The sequence below is a fragment of the Oenanthe melanoleuca genome, chromosome 20, assembly GCF_029582105.1.
Source record: "Oenanthe melanoleuca isolate GR-GAL-2019-014 chromosome 20, OMel1.0, whole genome shotgun sequence".
Lineage (NCBI taxonomy): Eukaryota > Metazoa > Chordata > Aves > Passeriformes > Muscicapidae > Oenanthe > Oenanthe melanoleuca.
In genome coordinates, this window is record NC_079353.1 from 9,823,353 (window position 1) to 9,843,263 (window position 19,911).

Here is a 19,911-nt window from a genome sequence, read left to right on the forward strand (position 1 = left end):
CACTTTCCCTGCTCTCACCACAAACTGCTCTGCAGGATGATTTTCTGCAGCTGCCTAGATACCCTCATGATCTCTTCTTTTTCTGTGTCCCCTTTATCTCTGGGTAACAGGCATCACCTCTTCCTCCCATCCTCCCCTGCTCTGATTTTATGCCATCCAGCTCTTCCTAATCCAATATTCAATTTCCAATCCCCTTCATTAAGTAGTGGTATTAAGGTGACTGACTGTGCATATGCTTCCTTTTTTTGTGGTCATATTTAAGTTTTGCCAGCAAATGTCCCCAAAATACTGTCACTGTTGCTTTAATGCTTTTTCAACATTACCTATTATTGCTTGATCCATTTTTAATTCCACTTAGGGCCCAGTTCTGCAACTTTGCCTCTGTGCATGTAAAACTTTTCTGAAGGCCTTTAGAGTATCTGTCTTTAGGGTCTATTGATTTGGAAATCACCTTCTTGCCAACAGCAAATAAAAGTGAAAAATTATGTCAGACCTCTACTTCTGCTTGGATGACTTAAAGAACATTCCTCCTACCAGATCCCTTTTTTCCCCCAGAAAATAAAGGATAAAACTTTTTTTGCTTCAGAAGAAAAAGGGCAGAGGGCAAAGGTGCAAGCTGGCCCATGGTTGAACTTCCCCAAAGTGCAGAGGTGTGGGTATGCCTGTTATGGACACAGGGGTTAAATCTCTTATAGGGATCTCTGGGTTATTTTCCCTAGAACTTGTGTAATGCTTCCTCTTTTATTTCCTCTCATGTTTTCATCCTGCAGTTTGAGGTAAAACCATCCTGAAGTCTCTTACATCCTCCTTGTCATCTTTGCTTGCTATCATCTCAGCTCTTCTGAGCCTTTCCTTACTTGGAAACCCACTTCCACCTTCTTTAGTGTCTCTCACCTCTTTTGCACAAGCCTGTGACCTTCTGCCCTCCTGGCTTCCATTACTCACCAGGCTTTGGCTACGTCAGATGTTGAAATCTCCTCTGTGTGCAGAAGCTGTGAGTTCCCTTTTCCAGGTTGTCATGGCCCTTGTAAGAAAACAACCCATCCTGTTCCTACTGCAAATTGATGTGGGACCATTTGGGGCAACCCAGCTTTCTTATCTGAGATCAGATTAAGGCTAGAATTAAAAAAATTTGGCCTCAGACTCTGGGGATCCTTAATCCAAATTTGTGTGTTATGGCAAGATGCGAAATCATCAGGCAGATGCAGTTTTATTCCACCACTATCTCCAGTCTTTCATACCCAGCAATTTATCAGTACCCTATACTGAGATCTTCAGTAAGAGCCATCAATGTGCCACAGGAAAGGACCAGCAAAAAGTGATAGCCCTCACTGACATCTCTTGAATGGCCAACAATTTTTAGGTTAGATTACCAAGACAGGCCTTCCTAGGAAGGTGGCAGCTGCACAAGCAGCAGAAGGCAAAGACTGCACATGGTACCACATGGACCTCGAAGAAAACCTCATCTCAAATCCAAAAAAAGCAAATGGATTAACCTTACAAATAAAAAAGTTTGTGTGTCTGAAGTGAGACACACAAAGAGAGGGAAACTGGCTTTTTTTTTTTTTTTTTTTTTTTTTTTAATATTCTTTATTGGACAGGAAGTGCTCTCTAGGATTTTCAGAGACTCTCAAGAGGAGCTGGGATTGTAACATCCTGAGCAACTGAGTGCAAATTCATGTTTCTCCTTGTAGCCTTCTCCAAGGACAGCCTGTTTGCTTTTTCATGAAGCTGATTTTATTTTTCTTGCTCCCTATGGTCTGGGCTCTTCAGGGCTGCCCCTCTTCCCATGCAGCCAGTTCTGCTGTCCACATTCTCAGGAGTTCCCAGCACATGGCTGCTCACGACCTCCTGCCAAAACAGTGATTTGCTTGCAGTGGTGCTCCCATTGCAACACCACATTGCAATCCCTGGAGTAGTGTCTCCAGAGAGCTGTACAATTTTAATACAAATGTTTGAAGAGTGGCTGTGCATTGAAAGGAGCAGTGCTGGGCTGGATTTGGCAGATTTGCAGGTAGCAAGCTTGGGTGGGTATGGATTTCTGCCTGAATAATTAATCCACCCCAGAAGCACTATTTGAAGCTTGGGTGTCAGAGCAGATTTTGTTGAATTTTAATATTTCCTGTAACTTGCACATCTCATCCTTGCCCAGTTATGGTTTCCTCTGCTCTCTGGAACAATACCACCTTCCTCTCACTGGCAAGTCATGGCTCTGTGAACATGTTAAATCCCTCATCCCATTCCAGAGTATTGTCAGCCCTCCAGCAAAGTGTCAGTAATCTTGTCACCCCACATGGCTTGATCTTCCAACACCCGGCAAGGGTGAAAAAACTTGCTTTGTAACAGCTCCTCGTTAAGGGAAAATGGCATATGACACACCCAAACACAAAGGTCTGAGTAACACACACGTTACAGGCACATTTAAAGTGGAGCTCTCAAACTCCACTGATTGTGGGTTCTGCAAAATCTTTTCCATCCCAACAGCCCACCCTAGAGCTAAAGTCGTTGAAGCAAGGTGGGGATCGTGAAGACACCCTGGGTAGATAAGGCAGTCCCAGAAGCTGCCCTACACCTTCAACATTGTGTGATGAGCTAAGAAAGAAAGAAAGGAAGAAAGTAAAGCCAGCAAAGTGTGTGGGAAGCACATTTCTAGTGGCAGTGACACAGTGGTGTTTGGGAGAGCTCGTGCACGTGTGGCTTCATGTGTAATAAAGAGGGAACATGTCCTTTACTGCAACTGTGAATGCAGTCACAATTAGTAGGGGGAGAGTGTGGGCCTGAAGTTTCCAAGAACAAAAATGCCATTTATACCTCTGTTTAGGGAAAGAAAAAAGGACATTAAACTGCAGTGGTTCCTATTTCTTGGCAGGAATGGTAGAATTTTGTCACAGCACAAATTGGTGAATCCCCTTAAGGCGTTATTGCTCATGCACCAACAGCCATGAGGTGATTCCAGCTTCTTTGGCAAAGTGACCACTTTCTGTAGACTCTGCTCTGTAAAAATAAACTGAATGGAGTAGTTCTTTCCCTTCAGATTTTTCTCACTCAGGAAACACCTATGCCCAAATCCTCAGCTGGTGTAAATCTGCAAAGCTCCTCCAATTTCAGTAATGCAATGCCAATTCCTCCATCAGAGAATGTGACCACTTATTTTGGCTGAGCCTGTAAATCACCAATTCTGTGTTTTTGGACCAATTGTTGGGTAGCTAATCCTCCAATTTGCACATGTGGACAGTCTGAACACTCCCATGTGAATTTTTGCCTGAGCAAAACTTCAGCCAGCACAAAGTGAGTGGGCAAGACCTAGGTGTGTAATCCAAAGTGTGCAAAGGTGGAGGCTGAGTTTAGCTTTTCCCCAAACACAGCCCTTTAAATCCCTGCAATCTCCTCACACACAACCCACACGCAGAGTCCCCCAAAAGGCACACTCACCAAAACAGTTGGAAGAGAAGAAAAGACACTGAGGTGCATTGTGGAGGCACAGTCAGGCACATCTCCCCCTCTGCTCCCCAGCCTGAGCTGGCACACGCTGGGAGTCAGCTCTTAGGGGAGCACAGGGAAAACATACACCCACTGGAATGACTCAGATAATCCCACTCCCTTAAATCCCATAGGATTTTGGTGGTTTCAGTGTGAGACTTCCTTTCCATTCTGCCTTCTCCATCCCAAGATAATATTTCAAACTGAAGTTTTAAGAAAAAAACAGGAAATTTATTTTTCTGGGTATTTTTTAAACTTTTTTTCAAACCTCATTCTGACTTGTCCTAGAGTGCTGTGGGTTCTTATCTCCCTTGCCTTGGTGGCTTCTGCTTTACTCTGATTTAACTCCCAGCTAGTCTGCTACTTCTGGGCAAACCCACTGCAAATGCAACCAATGAAACAGAAATGCTGCCTGCAACTTGTAGCCTGGTCTGCCAAAATAAAAAGGGTGAAGTGATCATACCTTTCTTAGAAAGGTGACCAACAAGTCTTCTACTCTCTTTCTGCCTGCCAGTCAGAAAATATATTTTGCCAGTGTTGTCTCTTCTTTTTAAAAGGTCTAGAAGCAGAAGACATCACTTAGAAGAAATTATCTGGTTTGATCTTCCTCTGCATTTTCTCCCCTTCTACATTTTGTAAATGTACCCTTAAGTATTCAATTCCATTTTTAAAGCTGTGTGTCACTGTCAAGCTAGAGCATGTCAATCAGAGCCTGTCAGGTCACCAAAGACTCAAAGGGACCTCAGTGAGCCCTGCTCAGCCAAACACCTCCTTGTCCTGCTCTGCTGCAGTGAGGATTCAGTGGAGGGACACTGGGGAAGGTTACAGGGAAAGAAAAATGCTGTAGGGAGTCTTAGAGGGAAGTTTCCTTCTGGGACAACTCAAACATCTGCTTGGAACAAGTATTAATAACCTGCAAAAAGAATAGAAGGGATGGGCAAAGCAAAACAAGAGGCCCTGCCTGAATTCCCAGTCGTGTTTTGCACACACGAGTGATGATGATTCACTGTCTGGTTTTCACTTTGCTCCCTTCCTTCAGCACTCGGCAGTTTCCTCACTCTGGTAGAGCTCTGCCTGTCCTTTCACTTTATGTGAACTTTAAGGTTTTTAATCTGGCTACATTATTAGCAATGACCCAAACTCCAGAGAACTTGACCCACAATTTCTCTCTGTATATTTAATTTAATTTCATGGATTTATGATAGAAATTATTTGAGTGCTTTAAGAGAATAAATGAGAAAAGTATTATTGCAGTTTTGTCAGATCTTGTCTTACCACTAATAGGGCATTAACATTAGAAGGCTGATCAAAAATAAAAATGGAAAGACATACGTAGCAAAATGAAATCAACCTCCTTCATTCCTTTCCTGTTTTTGCAGACATCTTCCCAAATTAAACCTGTCACCAAATATTTTATTAAACTATGGCAGGTCTTGCAGGGATGCTGCTCCCTGAGCAAACCATTCCTGCTGCAACCCTGTTATCCCTCTGTCCCTACAGGAGTGTGGCACCAGTGTGACACGGGGCTCCCCACAGCTGTGCTGGGGTCAGGGTCTGCTCCTTTTTACCACTGATGACAAAGGAATGGGTCTGATGCCCCTGACAGGGAAAAGCAGAGGCAGGATAAGAGCTGCACACATTTCTTAGGCTATTTTTTACCCTTTGTGACTCTAAACCAAGCCACAAGGCAGACAGGGGAGAGGGCAGGGCACTGCCTGCATCTGCTGCCGCCAGCAGAGGACGAGGGAGCAGCTTATCCCTGGGGAAATCACTGCTGGACTGTCAAAACCTACAGCTAACTTCCTGATAAGCCACATTTTTCCTGTAATGGTTTAGTTTTAAAAACAAAACATTGCCTTGTGTTTGGCTACGAGGGAGGGGAGTTGCTCCTCTTGTCTCACTTGCTGGGAATTTATTTTTTTTTTTTTTTAATCTAGAACAGCAATATCTTTTTTACAAAAATCTGCATACTTTTCACAGGAGATCACTTATTTGATCCCCAAACTTTCAAGCTGAATATTTTAATCATCTCTGGATGTTCTGACCTGCAGCCAGAGGGTTCTCATGCACATCTGAACAGTTTCCACCATGGGCAAACTGTCCATGGCAGGTGCTGTGTTCAGCTCCAGGTAATCTCTTTAGGCTGCTCCTCCTGCACATTTCAGAGGTGATGCTGCCACCTCAGGAGGGCACCCCCTGTGAGGTGTTGCTGTCCTCTCCCCTCAACACCCAGGAAACAGCCCTGACTCACAGAGAGCAATGCTCAGCCTCAAAGAGATGATTTTAATAAGACTTTTAGTTTAAAGGGGAATAAAATTGCATTTTCTTCTCATCTCAGCCTCTGTTTCCTTCAGCTCTCAGCAGGCAATGGCTTGGGATACTTATTGCTCTCAGCAATTTCTTTCAGGACCCCCTTATTTTTATTTTATGCACTGCCTAATGCAAGTGTCTCCTAATTTCAAAGGAGGAAAATTAATTTGCTTCCTCTTGATAGCAAAGTGCCATCAAACTGAGCTCTAGATAGTACACATCTGGGCAGTGGCCTGGGTCTGCAGTCCTGCAGGGCTTCTTCAGGAATAAGCCTTGGTAAATAATTTATTTTTCAGTTTGGCTGCTGGGAGTCAAGGGGAAATTCAGTTTAATTCAAACCCAATCTCCCTCCTTCCCTGCACACATACATGTGTTCTTGCTGTGCTTTACCATTCCTACAATGAGTAGTTTTGCTGCTCTAAGCCATACTGCATGCCATTTTTCTTGTAAGTTTTTATATTTCTGTCCTCAGTGCTGAGCTTTAAGACATCAGCTCTGCATCCTGCCAAGATGCCACATAAATGTAGGATCTTGGGGATAAAAATGTGCTTGGGTTGCTCTTCCTTCCCTGCTTGCTGCTGCAGCCAGACCCAGGGCCTGGAGGGTGGCTGGGCAGTGGCCAGGAGGTGGAGGGTCACTCTGTCTTTCGAGGGGACAGGAAAGTTCTTGGAGTTCTGTGCAAAGAGGAATCAGGAGCCACCAAAAGCCTTTCACTTCCTCTGAGATGGGAACTGGGAGGCTCTCACTGGCAGTGACCTGTGCAGCCCCTGCAGCCCAGCTTGGTGTTTGACCCGTTCTGAAAGGAGAGGAGGGATCTGTTCCACCCTGCACGTGTTCTTCTGCCCACTGCTAGAGCTCTGGAGTTCGCTGAGTAAACACATTGCAAAAGGAAATTTCTTGCCATTGCTACATGGCCTGGTGGGGCTCCTGGAGCACTCCACGGGCACCTGCTTGCTGCTGTTCTTTACAGAAAAAACTTGAAATTTTTAGCCCAACATCCTCCATGACCACTTTATTCCTCTGCAGAGCTGTGTAGTGTTTATTTTCCAGCCTACTGTACCATTAATGGATTTTTGTGCCTCCTTGAAGCCTCAGTTTGGCTGGGCAAGGCAGGCACCAAGCCCTCTGGGTCTGTCCCTGTGGAGGAGGCTCCCAGATGATCCCAGGCTCTGTGCCATGCCTCTCCTCATGGCAGAAACACAGAGCGTGCTGTGCTGTCTCACCCATGCTCTGTCTAATGGCATTTATATTCCCTCAGCAAAGAGCAGTGGCTCAGGGCTGATATTTTGGAGGGATAGTTGTTATTTGCTGGTAACAGAGGAATTCCTGATAGAGGAAGTGCTCCTTGCACCCCAGTTCATGTCACCCTTGCCTGGGCCATGTCTCAGAGTAACCCAAGGTAAGAGGATGGAAAACCATGTACATCCTGTTTCATGTGCCCCATATTTCAGCAGAGCCTGGGAAAGTTTAGCACCCTCCTGTCCTCCAGTGCACCACAAAGTTTCCAGGGGCCTTCCCAGTTCAGCTTCTCCAGAAGGAATAGGATGTGACCAGGGCAAAAAACACAGGTTTTGTCATGTTTGGAGGTAAAAGATACCCAAAATGAGCTCTTCAGTTTTCCCTTAACAAAATTAAACTGAACTAAAGCTTCCCCAGCTGTGTTGGCCGAGCACTGAACTTCTCTCGGTGAAACAGGGCTACATGTGTCACTGAACCAGAAGGACGCTGTTTTGAAATGCAACCTCCTAAAACAGGCTTTGTAAGAGTTTCAGAAACAGAGGGGCTGATTTCTTGTTACTTTGTGAAGTTATTTACAGCTAAAGTGCCTGTTCTGGGTTACCCAGGGTCACTGAGTGTCTGAATACCAGACAGGTGAGATATGCATGTATTATCTCCAATTTTTTTTTTACTGTGCCTCCCATAAAAGGAATATTTTGTATATAACCTGTCCTTGCATCACACTGGGGGAATTCAGCACTCTGTGAATCAAAGCCCAGGTGAGCACCAGAAAAGATCACCAAGGGAGGAAGTGGTTTTTTATCACCAAATGGTTTTGAGAGCAGGTTAGACAAAAAAGGATCCCCATAAGAAGGCCTGATCCTGCCTTTGGGAACTGAGGTGAACTTGCCTGTCCAAGTCCCTTCCAGACCATTTTCCACAGCTTCAAGCCTGGAATTGCAGCAGGAAGGAGAATTTGGCTTTCTGAGTGTTTAGTTGCTCTGTGAGTTCTGAATTTAACAGACCATGCACTCAGGAAAGCACCTGAGCACTGAGGATGTTGCCATGAAGAAGGCTTTCCCTGGAATACAGCAGTGCCACTCTGCAGCTCCTGTGGAGTTCTCCTGCTGAGGACAGGGCAGCATCACCAAAGCCCAAAATCAGCCTGAAGGAGGGTGGGCAGCCCCCACTCCAGCTGCCAGCAGCCTGGAGGGGCCCTGCTGTAACTATGGGCTTACAGTCTCAGAAAGGAGCTTTTCCTTTTTTTCCAAACCCCGATTTATTTCCCTGGTGTCAGCACCCAAATCATGGATACCAGGCACCCCCTCGGGCTAATGTGGAGCTCCCTGTCTCATGGGCAGGGCTCAGGAGGGGCTGGTGCTCACCTTGCCTGCCCCTTGGCAGCCTGGAGAGCCTCACCCAGGCTCGTCTGCATTCAGGCTTTAGCTGCTCTGATCCAGGGCAAAGCCCTCAGCTGGCCTGCAGAGAGGAAGGTGACAGAGCAGGACCAGGGGCATGGCTGCTCCCCTGCCCTATGCCAGGCTGTGCAGGCTGCACAGGGTGTCTCAGGGGCACTCACACACCATTTCTTCCCCAGGAGTTGGACCTGACTGCCCCGTAACTCCTAGAGAGTGACAAAGTGACTAAGCCACCACCTGCCATGACTCCAGTAGCCAAATGCTGTTTTTGTACACTCACATCTGCTTTGTAGTTTTACTTATTCCTGTTTCAGCCAAAAACCTATCTGAGCAGAAATCTGCCTTCATTTTAATCCCTGGTGATGCTGCTTTGCTTTTATTGCCAGAGCTGAAAGTGATTTACCAAGAGGGTCAGTGTTTCCTCCCTGCCCGCCTGCCCATCCCCACCCCTTGGGAAAACTGGGACACAAAATAATTTAGCATAAGTTGTATTATTATAGGTTTACATTTCTAAAAATTAAAGGACCACAAAAGTGCTTTTCTCTTGATTGCACACACAGTGGCAATTACGGCATATGCAAAGTTATGTTCCTAAAAAAAATATGATTTCTTGTCATCAATAACACTGTAAAAGTGACTCTTTGGAAGATAGTGCTCCATAAATCTGAACCATTCACTCCTGCATCTGCATTTTCTTCTTCTTTGAAAAGTTTTGTGACAGTGCAGAAATAAAACCTACAAACTGAAATTAAACTGGTCTCTAGCTAGCCCTCAATAAATGTGGCTGAATCAATAGGAAGCATACAATCAAAAAGTAGAAAGAGGCAATGAAACCCCACACCAGAGGCATGAAAGAGGCGACTGCAGACCCTCAAGCTGTAGAGCTGCGTGCTGGATTAGGCAGAAAGAGGCACAAGATGCTCAACACAGCAGCCCCCACTTTCCTTCAGTGTACTAATTAATCAGGCATACAAAGCTCATCAAGGAGCAGTCCAGCAATGAGAACCAGACTGAAACAAGGTTATACTGAAGGTTAAAGACACGGGATCTTCTTTAATTCCTTATAAAAACGAAACAAAATCCCTCTTGCCTTCCTCCCTGACACACCACTTCAGCCAGCCCCCTCTTGCAGGGGAGGTGAGACTGACATCTGTCACTGAGGCCTTAAATCTTCTCAGGAGGGGAAAGTGAGCCACAGGTGCTAATACTGAGGATGGCTCATTTTGCTTTTCATTTCCCTGTCCTTTGTTTTTCAGCCTGGAGCTGCTTCCATTTACATTGGTGGCCCTTGGTAGTTCCCTGGCAGTTGCCTTTCCATTTACTTCACAAATACTTCACAAAAGCTCAGCTCTGCAGGCAGAGTCCAGAATGAGTGCCTGCATCCAGGAGTGCTCATGTGGCAGTGGGAGCATTCAGTTACAGAGGTTTTTATCCACTCTTGTGATTGCTGATGCACACCCAAAAGCTCAGTCATCACCAGAGGGGCTCAGCACTGGGGAACAGGGTCTTGCCTTCAGTTTTGTGAAATGTTGAGATCTCTGTGTAAAAAATAATCTCCTCAAATGGCAGAGTGGTTTTGGGGCCTCTGGAGGATGATTATGGTAGATCTCGTACCTTGACTGATCTTGTTCCTTGGGAACTGGCCATTGTCAAGCAGGACCACCTTGGTTCCATGAGCATTAGGGGTGATGTGTGCTGCTGCCATCTGCTGCCATGATCACCAGGGTGAACCCCGGGCCATGCATGCCTTGGATTCCTGCCTCAGTCTTTAGCCCAAATGGAATCTGTTCTTGGAGCAGGGCTGGCAGTGGTAGGTCCTGGCAACCTGTGTGAAGCTCCCAGTAGCCACAGCAGAGAAGCAGCCATGAGATGTCAGCTAACAAGATACAGCAGCTTCTGGCAGTCCTAATGTATCCCAAACTAGTAATTCAAATCCATTTTTTTAACCTGCATAGCAAGCAGCAGACTGCAGGATTCCTTCTACAATTCCATTTAAAAGGTTTTATATGGAGTCTTTAGAACTTCATCTTGTGAAGCTGAAGCAAGGTCTCTCTGGGACTGTATTAGCCAGATCTCTAAGTTATGAATTTCCTTAGTCACCTACCAACCAGGTAGAGTCATGTCTTGTAATTAGTTAGTTAGTTAGAATAATGATGCCTGTTGGTTAGTAAATGATTTAGTGTTTGTTGTCACCTAAATGCTCAAAGGAAGAGCTGCTGGTTCCAATTTTTTGTATTACCCCAGCTCATTACAACTCTTGGAGTGGGCAGGTCCAGATGTGTAGCTATCAGCTGGCTCAGACAGGACAGTCCCTTCACTGCCTGGGGTTATTTGGAAACACAGATACCAGCAGGACTCTGCTGGGTGGACTGGAGTGAGTCCTTCCAGCCAGGACTGCAAAGGAGCAGTGGATTGGGCAACCCAGGTTTCCTCAATCTGGGCCTCTTTACCTATCTGTACTCAAAAGTAAGAACAATATAATTTCTTTCTCTTGGCCGTAGTCTCTTGTGATCCTACCATCATTGTTTTGGGAATAATGACTTATTAAATGTGATAATGACCCCAGCCTGAAGAGATGTTAGATCAGATAGGAACAGAAGGAACCCTAACAAAAGCTGCCCTAATGGAAGCAACTCTGGAGAAATGCCCCTGCTTACTGAGACATAGGAATGGGGAATGACAGACATATGAAGAGCTCAAAAGTGTTTGTAGAGGTTTGAAGTATCAGGATTTTCATATTTTGTTCAGCCCCTGTGTGAAGCAAAATGCTTGAACAATACCGAGATTTTTCTGTTGAATACAAACTTCTTTGGAAGAGGTGTCCTTCCACTTGTTATTCCACTCCTCACTGGACTTCCCTTAATCAGGAATGAATACTCAGATTAAACCTGGTAAGAGCTTTGCAGTGAAGATGAGAGACTATTGGTCCTAAAAGCTCTTATATTTTGGCTGCTGGAGAAATAAGCTGAGACGTGCTGGAATTATTGGAGAAGGATGGTGTTTTTCCCAAGCTTTATGTGCTTGAAGGTGGCATTTTTTAACCAGTACATTACACTTCAATTCTAGGTGGGCATGAGAGGTGAGCAGCTGTATTTTTCTCCAGCATGTTTCTGTCTCCTGTGAATCTCTCCTGACTATCCAAGGGAAGCAAATGCTGCTCCACGTTGGGCCAAAGGCTTTATCTCCATCTAGCAGAGTTAAGACTCCACAAGGACAGCCTGAAGCCAAGCACTTCATGTTGGCATCTTCTTAAAGGCAGCCAGAACTTAACCCAGGCTGTGTGAGCTGTCAAATCCCATCTGATCCCTTGCAAAGGGGGCCCAAGGCCATTGTGTCCACCCTACATTGGTCATATAGGGGGCTGCAAGGCAGGGCATGGAGTGCCAGGGATTAGCAGGATGGGGAGACAGGCAGGATCACTGCCAGTGTCAGCAGGGTCACCCACAAGCAGCCCCAAGGGAGCTGCCACAGGTAAGGGAAGTGTAAGGGGAGCAAACACTGCCTCAGGTGCCACTCTGAGTTTGTGTTCACAGAGAAGAGTAGCTGCAGGCAGTTGATCCTTGATGGAACATTTGGAAAATCTTGAGTCTCAACAAGTGCATCTGAGAAATAGCATCACCTCCAATGCCCAAAGAGAAAATTCACTGCTTGGGTATAACTTCAGCCTGGACTGGTGTTTTCAAAATGTGGAGACCCACCGACATGTTAGGCAGAAATGTAATCACTTGCAAAGCATTAAAAGATCCTGTACATTGAACAGAAATGTTTTATCACCAATAACTGGCTGTACAAACAAGATTCCAGAAGATGTTAATACACTTGGAGCATGCCCTTAACATACATCCACACATTAAGGCATCACTGGCAAGGAGGAAGAAGAGTGTCTGAGAAAAAGAACCATGAAGAGACAAGAACTGTTCCAGCATCAAAACTGCAACAGATTAAGAAGTGTCAAGGTATGGTTTTCATTCTGTGCCTTTGTCTTGATATTAAAATGATGGTGAGTGAAGGAATGGATGCACACCTGATAAACAACTTCATGCTGACTGATTTGTAGGCTCAGCCCAGAAGTTGTAAGACCCAGTCAGCAAAAAAGTGATCATCTGAGGTTGATCATCAGCTATGCTTAGAATTTGTAAGGTATTACTGTTATCTTTCACTATTAATAATAGCATTGACAGATAATATAGTTTGCTATCTCTGGTCTTCAAAGACTAAAGTTTCTTTCCTTTTAAAGCAGTTAAATATTATCTTGCTTTAAAGACATCACAGGTCACTGGATTTTCTGGCTCTTCTGATACTCAGCTACATAAGCAGTTTTGTTTCCACTGAACAGAGCAGATCCTTCCCTCTGGACCCGAAGCAAAACCTTGGAAAGAAGGGAAATGTGTATTCCTTCCTTGCCAAATGACCGGGTGAATTGATTTTCTCCCTTCCTCGTTGCCATTGTTTCTCTGTCATTAGCTCTCTGTAAATAAGCTTGGCAAGGTCGTGTTTTGAAGCTGCCTTTGCCTATTGGACTGCAGACCTCATGGAAAAGGGGGTGAACTAAAGGTGCACTTTCCTAATGGAGATGCTGGGAATGATGGGTGGTCTCTGAGGACCTTCCAAAACACAGGCTGTGCTGCAGGAGTGACTGGCAGTGTGAGTGACATGTGGAGAGGGAGGAAGAACAGGACCAGGACCAGGACATTCACAGTATTACAAAATGGCAAAGTATCACAAATTGCCACTTTTGCACAACATCCTGTACTAAAGCATTTCTGAAGACAGGTTAATTTCGATTCTGCAACACAAATAAATTTATTTTAAGGAATGGAGTCAGCGAACAGGGAAGAAAAATCCAGTTTTAAGCACATTTTAAATGTCACAGGTACAAACTGCAGTTTATTTGATTCAAATCCATATCACAACGATATTTAAGTGGGCTGTAGTACTGCAATACAAGTGTCTGGGATACATTTCTCCATATGGCTGGAAGCAGCAGGTCCCTTGCAGCTGCTGCTCGTGGGGATGCAAATTCAAGTGGCTGTTCTTGCTTCCACATCCATCCATCCATCCATCCATCCATCCATCCATCCATCCATCCATCCATTCATCTCCATCTTTACTCTGAGTTTTTGAACGGTCACAACATACAGAATTGTGGTATTAAAGCCTGCACAGGAGAAGAATTCCTTAGTCCAGCATCGACCCTGGCAATAGCTGTGAAGTTAGTAAGTAGTAGGGCCAGTCATTGCTTTAGGAGAAATTGCAAATATGGGGATGCACCATTTATCATGAACAGTTTTTTTGCAAGGGGTCTGCTTCACTTTCCCGGTCAGGGTGACCTTAGTGCTGTGAAGCTTAGTGTTTTTTATCATGAGAACAGAAACTACATTTTGAATCAGGTCTGAAACTCTGACCTGAGTTAATAGCAAAATAGCTTTTGCTATTGTTGACAGGGACACAACTGGTTAATTTTCTTTCTATTTTCCTGTGAATACACAGACAAGTGGTGAGGCTTGTAAGAGACTTGAAAGGCAATGTCAAAGGTGGACAGATCAAGAAGCACTGCTGGTTCTCAGGTTTGAACTGCTGAAGTTATGATAATTGCTGGTCTATGCTCCTTGTATTGGTGGAGTCACAGGTTAGGTCTGAGATGAACGAAATACCTTCTGGTGTCCTTTGGCTGCAGAGGAAGCCTTGAGAAAGTGAGGTTTTAGTTTAGATACATAAAACTAGGTGGGTTGAATCCATATCAGAGGGGCTGTTCTCTTCATTTGAGGCAAATTCATTCCAAGCTTTGATTTTTAGCCCTGGAGGTGAAAAGAGAGCTTTTTTTTTTTTCCCTAGAGTGAAATTATACTGCTTGTTATGAATTCATGCTCTTCAGAATGAGTTCTTTAAAGGACTGGAAGAGGTGCAAATATCAACTTGTTGCTGTTTATCAGAGAAACCAGGGATGTGCTAGTTCACATCACGAAGGAAGGGTGGGACCAAAGAAAGCCCTTTCCCCTGTTCCTCTCTGCTGTAACCTAAAGAAACTGACTGGGAAGGCTGCATTTAAGAGCAGCTCCTGCCTGTGTGTAGGAAAGCTGTGGTTCATAAAGCCACCCAGCAGATAAAGTCCTGAGCTGCCCTTTGATACAGCTCAGATGTGATCTGCTCAGGGTAGAGCACTCTTGTGATGTACCCAGATTAAGTTCAGAGCAGATGCAGGCTAAGACGTGCACAGAGCCAACAGCTCTGATTAGAAAATTAGTGCTGTTAGGGCTGTTCTCTGGCAGTGAGGCCCAGTGACCTGGAATGAGCCATGTCCATAGCATCAAATCCTCTTGTCACCACACACAGTGACTGAAGTCACGGCATCTCTTGGGAATGGTCTCTGGCTGTGCTCACTCCTGAATTCCTGGGACGTGTGTGGGAGAACACTAATTGATTCAGGTCAAAAATGTGCCAGGGCAGGTTCTAGGAACTTAACAATGTAGACTATCAAATTCCAATGCCTGGGAATATTCCCTGCCACTGTTTAATTTACTAGCAGCATAGGTGTAGCCCTAAGGGCTCGTGCACACACACAGACACCTATGGTGCATTAGAGATGTTTCGAAAGGTGCCTGGCAGATCATGTAATGATCAAGAGACTGACGTGAGAACAACATCACTGCTGCCTTTTTGGGCCCACAGTAGAGCTGTTTTCATTGTGCTTCCTATGGGTAGAGAGCATTCTTTTGCATATGGTCAGCACCAAAAGTACTGCTGAGAATAGTGGAGATAAATATATATATATAAGTAAAATGTATCTCCTCTGCCTCATGATGTATTCTACTTCAGAAATCAGACTTTAGAGGTGTATTTCAAGTGATCTATGCTGAAAATTAAACCCCAGTAACTGCATTTTCCTTCAGACTGTGTGTGCCAGAAAGACTGTGAGCCACTGGGGAAAGGAAAACATAGAAGGCTTATTTGTCCAGATCTCAAGGAAATTCACTTCTCCCTGTGGATTAATTTTGATTGTACAGCAGCAGGTTTTAAATGTTTGATTCTTGTTTGTGTCTGTTTTTTAACCCGTATCTCAAGAGGATTTAATTAGATTTGATGTTCATGATATGCTATTTACCAGATTATGATGAGATCAGCTGATAAAGCTTGACATAAACTTGGCAACTCGATTGGTGCTTTCTCAGTCTTTAGAATTTAATTACGGCAATTTCAAAACAGGAAGCTTGGAAGCGACACTGGGATTAAGGACTTGCTGTTGCCCCACTGGGATCAGCAAGACTTATGGCACTGGTTGTCCCTGTTGTCACCAGCTCTCAGCATGCTCAGCCGTCTGGGACGTGAGTGCACATGTTCCTGTTCTGCCTGAAATGGACCAAATGCCAATGCCATTTCTCCTTGGAAATTATTCTCCCGAGGATTCCCACCAACTGCAGTGGTGTTTCATGGCTGAGGTGAGAATGGAGTTAAGTGACATGCCAAGGATTTGTATAGACACACAAAAGCCTGGGACTTCTGTCTTTAAGCAATTTCCCAGAGAATCTGCATGCTCCAGTACAACATAAAATAAGTTCAAATGCGCAGGGCCAGAGCAGATGGAGTTTTTCACTGTAAAGATTATTTGCATGAAAGTGCTATTTTCCCACACTTACACTCATTTTAAGCTTTCTTTCCTTTCTACCACAAACAGCTACTGCTGCTCTGTTCCTTCTGTAACAACCTGATGCCAAGAGCTAACAGGCTGCAGTGTACACAAGCAAGCTTCTTCCCAAACCTACCTCTGGTTAAGGATCAAAAGATAGTGGTTGAAGTGCAGAATTGTTTCTTTTTATAGCTTCCCATAAGCATAGAGATCACATCTCTCTGCTGTATCTGTATTTTAAGCACCCCCTAAATAGCCTTGAGATCAAACATCTGAGCACCCACAGCTCTTGTTGAAAGGGGATGCAAGTTACTCTCAGAAGCAACTCACAGCTCCCTTTTCTGAGTACTTTGTTAATGATAAACGGTGCCAGGGAGGTGGAGAGCCTTTCTCTATTTTCCAGCATAAGGATGTGAAGGAGGAATTTCTGGTATTTTATCCCCCAGGTGTTTAAAAATTGAAGTCTTGCACTATTTTTCTAATGGCAAAAAATGTAGATGCCTATGTGGGGACAATCAAACAGATTAAGGAGCAAAAAAGTGCTCAAAAAGCAGATGTGACACTTGGGGCCATGTTTTAGTGGTGGGGCTGGCAGTGCTGGGTTAACAGTTGGACTCAATAATCTTAGAGGTCTTTTCCAAGTGAAATGATTCTAGGATTATATAATTGCATTTGGATCTGAGGGCTTCAGACACTTAAATGTTTTTGACAATCCTGCTTCTCACCTTCTTTGGAGGAAGCATCTGCTATAGCTGCTGGATTCACTGCTGCAGAGGAACATTCCAAACCTAAGTATGGATCTAGTCTAACTTCTGACAAAAAATATTTCCAAAAAACGTTTTTGAATTAATTTTCCTTCCATAAAGCTCTGTGTTGTCCTTCCATTTTTAGAAATGGTGGGGAAAAAAAAAAATAAATAAAAAAGTCCTCTACAAAAGTAACAGTATAGCTGATTAGGAGGTTTGATTCTGTTTCTGCAGGCTAACAGATGAACTGTCGATCTGCTCTTCCAGACAGGTCCCACTCTGCCCCCCATCACCTGGCACAGTACCTGAGCTACTCTGCTCTGGGGGGCTCTACCCACAGTCTACGTCCTTTCCTTGAGGCTGATAATTGCTTGTCAAACTGATTGACATTTGTAGAACTGTCTTTTCCATGAGACATTACTCCCTCCACACACACCCACCAAAAAAAGAATAGACAATTTGATTTTGCACTGTTTTTCCCCTTTTAAGCGCAGTAACTTTTTCTGCCTAAAAGTAGTAATTATTTAATGAATAGTCCCTCAGGTTTCCCTGTCAGTCACTCACTGTAATGAACAACTCGTTTTGTCTGCTTTGTTAACATTTAAAAAAGTATTAAACTAATAATAATAATAAAGATTTTCTAGGACTTTAACACACAGGGTGCCCTGCAGAATGTAGGATTGGCATAACAAGGGGGGGAGGGTGAATTTTCACTCTAGGCATCAAGCAGCACTTTGTAGTTTTTTGTGAGCTATTGCACTATTTTCCCCTTGGTACTTCTCCTGTATCTTATCTTCAACCACCCTGAATAATTGGAGCATATTTAGGGGACCAAGTCCAGCTATTATTTGTTTCCCCTCTGTGAAAGTTTTTTTTTTTTTTTTTTAAGCCAGATCTGTGAACCTCTGTTGAGCTCTCAGTATTGAGGTCAAGGCTTTTTACAAGCTAGAATTTTTATCATGAACTGGAGCCCAGAGTTAATTGTACACAAAGACACATTGTTGTTTCCATTAGGATTTACAGTACCACTGAATTTTAATTATTGGGTAACATTTCTTCCATTATAGCTCTCACTCCTCCTCCCCTTTTCGTGCCAACCCATGTTTCTTTCAGTTGCAGCAGCTCGCAATGCAAAGTGCAAAATGCCCCCAATAAATAAACAATTTGTGACCTCAGCTTTGATGCAACATTTCATTTGTCCCTGCCTAAAACATAAAAACAACAACAAAAAAGCCAAAAGAACAATTTAATGTGAGCTAAACTGTAATCTGGTGTTTCCTGTTTACCAGCACTGGTTAATTTTAAAGTTCAAAGCACAGTCCTAGACAAGAGCTATACAGGAGGTCTTTATCATTGCTGGAACAAAACACTCACTTCTTATGGACAAAGGCTCTAGTGGGCAGTAAAATGTTCTTGGATTCTCTCTGTGTGATGATAAAATAGACATGCTGAAATGCTTCATCAATTGCCATGAAGAGAATGTTTTACAGAGTTTTCATGCAAGAAAAACTAATAATTCACTCCTAGACTGTGAGGTTTTCACGGGCTTTCAGTGACTGAGCTTCGAGTCTTTTTTTAAAGGCAACATGCAGTCATTTCAAAAGGCATCTAATAAACACAAGACTGGATGTATTAATTAGTTTGGCTCTTGATTTTCCTCCTGATCTCCATGCTTGAGCTCTGTGCAATATGTGGAGCCTCAGCCTATGCAGCAGAGTTGACATAAGTAGCCCCAGCAGTATAATGGGAAAAAATGATGTATTCAATCAATAAAAATCCCTTTTCGGAACCAATTGTGTAAATGCTTGGCCTCAGTTTATCACTCAGTCTCCAGCCACTTCAGCCCTTTGTGCTGTTTTATGAACCATAGATATACCTCATACATACAATAATAATGTTTCTTGTGCTGGGCCAGTCAACTTGAAATGAATTCAAGCCCCAGTGGGGGATGACATCAGAGGTGTGGTGGGTTTCCAAGCTGAAATGAGCCCGGAGAGGGCCCTGGAGAGGTTTGGTGGGTGGGAGGACTGCAGCGTGTGCAGTGCAGGGGTTGGTCCCTGTTGTGTGTGTCCCAGAGACTGAGCCTTGCCAAGTGCCTGTGTCCAGCCTGCACTGCCAATAGTCAGAAAGGAGGGAGTAAGAGGCAACTTTTAAAATGATTTTATGAACCTTTCATCCTCTCTGATTCTTCCTGCTGTGTTCTTCTCCCACTCTCCTCTTCCAGCTCCCACCCACGGCGTGGCTCTGATTCTGCCTCAGGATAAGGTGGTCTCCATGCACTTCTCCCAAGTGCCCATAAACTGTCTTTTGCTCACCAGGTCAGAGTGTGGTCTCTGAGTGCGTAGAAGGAATTATTCCCTTTCTTATTTCCAGCTAACCACGGCTGCTGCCTCCCTGGACAAGCCAAGCCTTAATCAGCTGCAGGGGTGGGCAAAACCTCTTGATAATGAGAAGAATCTGTGAACTGGACCCTGGGGAGCCCCATCAGGTCCTGAAGAATCACAGAGGGGCTGGGCTTTCCTTCTCTGCTCCCTTATCTCTGAACTGAGGGGAAAACTTCGATGAGTTGGGCAAAAAATATCAAAATTAAGGGGAAGTGTAAAGGGGTCTGTAGATCTCTGAAAGCTTGGATTGCTTAATGAAAACACATCCACCCCCAGCCTCACTGCAGAGATGGAGATCAGTCTCCTGGGCTGTTCTCCTGAGTTTGACTGCTGTGAGAAATGATTAAATAGATTGAGTTTCAGCTCTTCCTGTGGATGCTGTTTCTTGTGCATGTTTAGGGTCAATACAGAGAAATTACACATCTTTAAGGACTTAATTTAGTTACATGCTTAAAAACCAAATGTGGTTGGGAGGAAGGGACTCAGGCAACCTGGGGCCATTTTTCTTCCTGTTGGCTTGCTGACAACAGTGTGGGTGTGCTGAGGACAAGCAACACCATAATCATGACATGCAATATTGTCCTGTCTCTCAGCCTCTGCAAGATCTGGATCCTCATTCCTGTAGGGTGCAAGACCAGTCTTGGGTTCCCCATTGCTTTAACTCTTCTGCTATGAGAATAGAGGAGTTCTAGGGGCTACAGCTTGAGAGGGGAAAATAAAAACCTATGCCC